Genomic DNA, 8,664 nt, shown 5'->3' on the forward strand with positions numbered 1-8,664 from the left:
TTGCAAAATATTTTATGCTTACTCCTAAAGGCCTTGTGATTGTCTTAACAAAAGTTGACCAATTAGGATAAATCCCATCTGCTAAATAGTATCCCATTGTATATTCATGCCCATTAATTTTATAATTGACAAGAGCAGTACGACCTTCAGCAAGTGCATCGAAAATAGGTGACCAATCAAGAACATTAATATCATTTAATGATCCAGGCATTCCAAAAAAGGCATGCCATATCCAAAGATCTTGTGAAGCCACCGCCTCTAGAATTATAGTTGGTTCACGAAAATGACCAGTATATATCTCATATCATGCAATTGGGCATTTCTACCATTTCCAATGCATACAGTCAATGCTCCTTAACATCATTGGAAATCCATGCTGCTCTCCAATTGATAATAATCGACAAATATCGGCCTCGTTTGGTGCCCTTAGATACCAATCATCAAAAACTTCTACAATTGCTTTGACGAAAGCTCTAAGACTTTTTATTGCAATGCTTTCTCCAATTTGAAGATATTCATCAATAAGATCTGCATGAATACCATATGCAAGTATTCTGTGAGCTGCAGTTACCTTTTAAAGGCTCGATAAACCAAGAACCACGATAAAATTTAAAATGGTGGCAATCATTTTTTCAAAGCATGAATTTTTTTTAAAAAAAAATAAAATCAAAATTTAAAATATTGGTGGTTTTTTTTCAAAGTTTGAATTTGAATTTAATTTTAAAAAATTAAAATTTTAATAGTAACATATAAAACTGAAAATTAAAAATATTCATATAAATAAATTTTAAGTTTAATTTTAAATTATATCTTTTAAGCTTCATATTACTTCATTAATTTTATATTACTTTTATAAATTACTCATATTAATTATATAATTAATAACATCATAATTATATTATATATAAAATATCTAAATTAGTTATATAATTATATTAAAATATAATTGACTTTTCTAAATAGTTTTTTACCATTGGAATGCACATAATAAAAAAAAAAACTATATTTATACTATTTCAAAAATCCATTTTATCAATTTGGCTCTTCAATTTAGCATTTTGCATTGGAGAATCTCTTATGCTTCTATAAGGTGAGGGAAGCTACTATTCACCTATAACACTGTGGATTCCATTACTTCTTCTTCTTCTTTTTTAATTTATTTTTGTTTATTTTATTTTTTAATATTAAAAGGAGTGTAAATTAAATTTTATGATTTATTTCTTTTTATTTTATCTTTTTATAAGATTAAAGTTGTTTGTGAGTTTGCTAGAATAACTAAAGTTGACTTGGTTTATAGATTTGATAGGGTGTCTTTTTTTTTTCTTTTATTGAATTTGAATTTATTATCGTCTATTTTTTTTTCTCATATAGTTAAAAAAAAAAATAGTTTTGAAAAAAATGTCATGTTATTAAACTTTATAAAGTCTATAGCCTTGCTCACAAATTTGGCTGGTTGACATGGTGGTTTGCGGGTATGGTGAGTTTAACCCCTTTTTTTTTTTTTTTTTAATTTCATCTATAGATATTGGGTTAATTGGGGATTTATTTTCATAGTTGGTTTTGTTTCACTTTCTATAAAGTTATCGTGATTTCAAAAAAATATTTTGGTACGGGGTTGATGTTTGATTTTATGATTGTCTATTTTTGTTATCATATAGTTAAAAAAAATATATTTTTAAAAAAATTATAATCCTAATGAAGTTCATAATCTAGCTTATGGGTTTGGCATGCTAGCCTAGGTTAGCTAATTCATAGGTTTGACGAGTTTACCCACCGACCAAATTTTTTATTTTCCCGTTTTTGGTCTTTTATTTTTTTTAATTATTTTTTTTTGTTCTTCAATATTGGATTAGTTATGAAATAAACTGCATGGTTTATTTTTGTTTATTTTTTATTAGGTTATCATAGTTTCAAATAAATATCTATTTTAGGATTGATGTTTAATTTTGCGAGCATCTATTTTTATTATATAATTAAATTAAAAAATTTTATAAAAAAATTTATTAAACCCAATAAAGTCCCTGAACTAGGTCGCAGGGGAACCAAAGTTAATCCAATATGTCATTGTCTCAATATTTTTTAAAAAAATTGTCATCTTGAGTTGTTTTTTTAAAAAGCTAAATCATGTTTTTACCAATCATTTAGGTTATCTTTATATCCATAAAATCAATTGATTTTAGTTGAATCATTTTCAACGTGATTTAATTAGAAACTTGAGTTAGATCTGGCTAAGATGGGAGGTTTTAAAATTGATCCACTTAGTCAGGTTTAATGATACTAAAAAAAAAAAACTTTGCGGGCTCTTAACATCTTTTTTTACATTTTAAAAAAAATTGATATGGCCATGACGGAGCGCTGGTCAATAGACTTGTTATAATTATATTAGTTGAATTATAGACAACTATAGTGTAGCTGAGTCAAACCTTTTTTTCCTTTGAGAAACTGTTCAAAGTTATAGTCGATAACCTCTTCTTCTTTCTTTCTTCTTTTTTTTTTTTTTTTCCTAATCCCCATAATTTTTATTCTTTTTACATGCTATAATCAATTCATGATGTCAAAAAATGTTCCGTTATTAAATTGATATTCAACATTGTACAATAGAGTTTAACTAGATTTATATGTACGCTCTACACCGCAAGCTGAAACATTTTTATTTTTTGGTTTAAAAAAGATGCTCGTGTGATGCAAGTATGTTTTAAAAAAGTATAAAAAAAAATAATTTGGGACACAGACCCGACTAAGTAAAAAAAAAAGTATAATCTAATCATATAATAAAAAAAAAGATAATGATGGTTAATAGACTAATTTAAACAAAAATAAATCATCAAGACTTGAAAAAAATAATAGTCAATGCAATGAAAATGATAATGATGTTGGGATTCCAGCCAATCAAATGAAAAAAATAAAGATAAAAACTAAAAAAAAAAGGAAAAAAACCCGACTTAAGCCAACCCAAATGAGCATGCCAAATATGCAAGTCAGATCATGAAATCATAATAAGCTAACTTAAAAAAAAACACACAAAAAAAAAAAACTAAGTTCAATCCCAAACAAATTAAACACAAATGGATAAAATTGAAAAAAATAATAATTTTTTTTAAAAAAAGCATAAAAAACAAAGAGTAAATCGAGCAAGCTAACCAAACTTTGCAACTTAGATCATATGAATATGATAACTTAATAAAAGGCAAAGAAAAAAAGATTACAAAGTTTAATTCTAAAACAACCTAATATTGAAGGTTAAAGTATAAAAAATATTCACTTACAAAAACAATCCTAAAAAAAACTTGAGTAAACTCAAACTCACTCACTAAACTTGCGATCTAAGTGATTACACCGAGATAAACAAATAAAAAGAAAATTGAAGACTATTATGAAGCCTAATATAAAAAACTTCAAATTTGAAGAATGATTTTGAAAAAAAAAACTCTCAACCAATATAATATTGAAAGATGAAATTAAAAAACAAAATATTAATTTAAAAAATTTCCTAAACTAAATTCAACAACTAACAACAAATAAAAATAACTAAGCTAACTCGAGTCATTTTAGAAATTTATGAAAAATCTATAGAAAGCAAATAAATAAAAATAACATAGCCCAACATGAGCTTACAAAAAAAAGAGAAAAAATATCAATTTAAAAAATTGCCAATGTGAAAAAAAAAAAGCACTAAAAAGAATGATGAAAAAATTTGATAGGAGAAAAAATTTAAGGAGGATGAAATTGTAAAAAAAAAAAAAAAAAATCAATTTAACAACCTTTCTCAAATAGAACAAATATCAATCAAAAGAATAGGAAGCAAATTTAAAATATTAAAAATTAAAGGGGGATGAAATAAAAAAATATATAATTTTATAAATTGTTTCAAATAAAACAAATAGTAATAAAAAGAACATAGATCAAATCTGAAAAAAAAAATTACAAATTTAAGGAAAGCTTTATATTTTAAGAGGAAGACGCAAAAATCGAGGAGGAGAGTGAAAAGAATGAGAAACAATGACAAGGTCAACAGTGCTAAACTAGATGGGTGTTGGTCACACACATTGCCTCATCAAAGAAGGGACGTCAAGATGATTTAAGCGCTACCGTTAAAATCAGTTTTTGGTCTCTGGACGACTTAGTACTAGCTGCTCAAATGGCGTGAGGGTTAACCCCTTGGTGACACATTTTCTACTTATGCTAACATGTTTTTTTTAATAATATTTAATATTTGGCCAAATACAAAAACATCCCTAAGTTAACTTGATATTAACAAATAAAAACATGATGAAAAGATGAAAAAGCCCTTGGAATATAGTTTAGTAGATTTTTCCTTTTAAGGGTAAATTTAAAAGACTAAAATCCCTTGAACGATAGTTTTAATGTTTTTTGTTTTATGGGTAACCAAGTCATTTCACTATGTAAAATGGTAAAAAAACTATTCTGCCCTTACACAATTTGAAAATAACAATTGAATCATGGTTAAAAAATTGTTTTGCCTTGGATTCTCAGTTCAAAAGTTTTATAATTGAAGGATAAATTTTTCATTATATTATTATATGAATAGTGTTTTGTGAGTGGATGCATAATAATTTCCTTAGGAGATTTAGTTTTTTATTAATTTTTTTAATTAAAAAAATTAAAACAATATGGATCAGCTTTAATGTTAAAAAAAAAAATCAACCCGTTTTGCTTTTCTAGTGTTCATGTGATGTCGAAAACTTCAATTTAGTTCCTGAAGTTTTCACTTTTTTATTTTTAATCCTTATGCTTCAAGGGTTTTGTATTTCAACCATAAACTTTGTTTTTATTACATTTTAGTTCTTGAAATTTTGGAATACAGGACAAAGAGAGAGTAAAGAGAAAGCATTCAATTGGCCATAAAGAGAGAGTAAAGAGAAAGCATTCAATTGGCCGTATTTTAGACACCAAAAATACTAATCTTGATGGTAATGGTTGTCTCGGAGAGAGTTGTTAAATTAGATCAAAAGCTATACATATTTTTTGATTCGGTTGGATTTTGTTTTTTTGTTTTTAAATTGAGTATAGCTTTTCTTTTAATGGGGTGTTTTTTTGTTCCTAGAATTGTTTCATGATATTTTAATGTGAAAATAAGTTGAAAACAAGGATTTTTAGATTAAAAAACCTGGACCTTGATTTATGAGCACCTACCAGAAAATAAAATATCATCTACCCATGCAAGTGATCTCGTTTGCGATATAAAAAGTATTTTGGGTTAGATGATATGTCACCTTGTTGTTGAAAAAAAAGAAGATGAGATGACTTGGCTTTCCGTACCTATGTGTGTTTGGGGTTTTTTTCTTGGGCCAAGTGTACTGGCTTTTTTTCTTAGATATCCCTTTATTTAAAAAAAAAAGTGTTTTGTCAAAAAATATCTTCAAATTAATTTATTAGAATAATATTTAAGTTATTTTATAACTATGTCATTGTTTTTAGAATATGAAGGCTTTGTTGATGGTAATATTTAATGATTTGTGTGTAAATATGCATTAACTTAATATGCATGATGTTTTAGATAATTTGCAGCATAAGATATTTTTTTTTTTTAGATTTTTTATATAATTTATTTTATATTTATTATTGTCATATATTTTTTATATATACAAGTGCATAAAAATGATTGATTCGAGATTTTTTAATTGAAACTTACTTTCACAATCATAATAATTGTTTTACTTAAAAAGTAATGCTTCTCATAAAAAGAAACTTTTTTTGTTAAAATAAATAAAAAAATTAATTAAAAAATTAGGTTTCTAATTAAAAAATAAAATTTTCCTTTTTATGAGAAGCATTACAGTTTTTCTAACTTTTTATGACTATTTTTCTTTTTATTCACCAAACTATGCTACAAATAAAAAAAAAAACTTTATTGTAAAAACAAAGAATTACATGAATCAAGAAACTTTAATTTTAATGAAAAAATTATATTTTTCCTTTATAACCCTATTCTTGTTTTTCAAGTAAATATTCATTTTTGTCATTGTATAGTTAAATAAAAAACCAAATTCCAAAAAACTAAGATTTTTGAGCAATTATGCTAGGAAACAATAAACCAAATCTCCTAAGGAAGTTCCTGTGCAATTATTATAATAGTGTAATTGCAAATTTGTCCTTACAAAAAAAAAATGCAACGTACTAAGATTTTGAGGTAAGATTGTCTTTTTATCATGACATAATTGCTTTTTTAAAATTATATAGGGTTGGAGTGGTAATTTTATTTTATTTTGTATAGTAAAATTACTAATTTAACCCTAAAATAAAATAATATAATACCTCTACTTAGGGATATTTTTTTATTTTTCTAGAATAGTTTAATTACTTTGATACCCTTAAAGATAAAATCAATTGAATTCTCACATAATAAATTTTTTCTTCATTTTACAATTTTTTTTTTTGTAATTTTCAAGGGTACTCAAGGTATTATTGTAAATTAAATTTATTAAATATAATTATCAAAAACCTTTTGCATTTGCATGACATACGTTAATGTGGGGACAACCCCCACGTAGCTCGAGCAGCATGTGGGGTCCGTCCGACCATTAAATGCTATCTTCTAGGATTGTTTTTGGAAGATATTAAAACCTCGAACCAGAAGAGACAAAGCAGGTGCCAAGATTTGTGGCGGTTTGACACCATCAATCATCTTTTTTTCCCTTTCTTCTCTCCCATCCACTCGGATTCTTGCGACAACCCCTTAAAAATTCAAGAGCAACCCTTTAATTTGTTAGTTATTTAAATTTGAGCTATTTTTTTTATTATGATTTTTTTTATCTTGAATAATTTATTCAATTTGATTTTTATTTTTTTTATTGCTATTTTTGTTTTTTTTTCCTATCAAATTTAACCGTTCTTCTTTTAATTGTCAATTTTTTTAACATTGACAAGTTTTTATTTTAAATCACAAATGATTTTATTTTTTTACAACCTCACCCTTTTTTCATTTTTTTTTATATCAAATTTAATCCATATTCTTTTGATTGCCATTTTTTTTTTTATTTGACAAATTTTAAAAATTTATATTTTTAAATTACCTCATAATAAACATTTTTATTAGACCTGGATTCATAATAAAATTTGATTATATTTAGAATATTTGTCCGGTGTTGTTTGGTAATTACAAGTGTTTTTCAATTCTACCCCTTATGATTTTTTTATCTTTAAAATTCCATCCCCATTCTTTTAATTACTGTTTATTTTATTTTACATCATTTGTTTTTTAAAATTGCATCTTTCTTGGGTTTTTTGTATTAAATTTTATCCTCACTAGTTTTAATTGAATTGGTCGAGAATTAGACTTTTTAATTAAATCCTAGTTAAAGATTTTACGGGCTGTGACTTTTAAAGATTAGACTAGGTTTAAAAAGTTTGCCGAGTTTGCTTATTATTTTTCTTTTTCTAAACTGATGTTTTCTTATTTTGTATCTTTTTTTTTGTTTCGTTTTGTTATTTTTTGTGTTTTGTTTTTATTCGGTTAGCCCTCTACAATTTCTTTCTATTTCACCTCTACTATTTTTTAATCTATAAATAATCTATTAAATTACAAATATTTTTTTAATTTCACCCTATGATTTTTTAAATCTTTCAAATTTGTTCATTCTTTTATTGCAATTTATTTTTTGGGATCATTGTTTTTTCAAATTTTATCCTTAGGTTTTTTCCTATCAAATTCTATCCCTATATTTTTTTGTTGCTATTTTTTTTTCTTTTGCAAGTTTTTCTTATTAATATTTTTTTATGTAATTTCATTATTCAAAATTAAATTTACTGAAAGTTAAGTTTCTTGATTAACACGGGTATGAGATTTTACAAGTGTTAGGTTTTAGAGATTAAATTAGGTTTAAAAGATTTGTCCGTGTTTACTTTATTATTTTTTCTTTTTTGGAGCTTATTTTTCTTATTTTTAATCTTTTTTTTCAGGTTTTATTTTTTTTATTTTTTAGGTTTGATTCTATTATGTTAGCCGTCTATAATTATTTTTAATTTTACCCCTAACATCTTTTAATCTATAAATAATTTTTAAATTATAAATGCTTTTCAATTTTTTTTTCAAATTTCATCCTCATCAGCTGCTTTTATCTCAAATTTTATCCTTATTTCTTTTGTTGCTTTGTTTTTTTTTTCTTTTGCAATTTTTTTGATTAATATATTTTTAACGATTCTATCCTTCAAAATTAATTTAATTGACAATTAAGCATTTTAATTGAACTCTGGTCCATAATTCAACAAGTTGCAAGTCTTAAGATTAAATCAGATTTAAAAGGTTTGACTGAGTTTTCTTGATTTTTTTTTTTTAAGTTGATATTTTTTTTTGAAGTTTTACTATTTTTTTTTTGTATTTTTATTAGATTATCATTAAATTGTTTGATAATTTAAATAGGTTCAAGTATGATTTTTTTTTAATGTTATTTTAATTGTCAATTTTTTAGCTTAGCACTTTTTTTTCATCGAAAAAATTTAATTTAATTCCCAATATTGCACGACGAATCGATCTAGGTAGAAATAATAAATGAAAAAAGTATTTTACTGTTTTTTTCCCACTATGGCGCTACACTCAATAGCACCGTAGACTGTTGCAGAGCAATTCAGCCAATATCTTTTTTGAAGCCCATGAAAAATTACCTGATACTTTAATTTCTTTTCTTCAATTTTATCATTTCATGT

This window comes from Populus alba, chromosome 8, assembly GCF_005239225.2.
Source record: "Populus alba chromosome 8, ASM523922v2, whole genome shotgun sequence".
NCBI classification, from domain to species: domain Eukaryota; kingdom Viridiplantae; phylum Streptophyta; class Magnoliopsida; order Malpighiales; family Salicaceae; genus Populus; species Populus alba.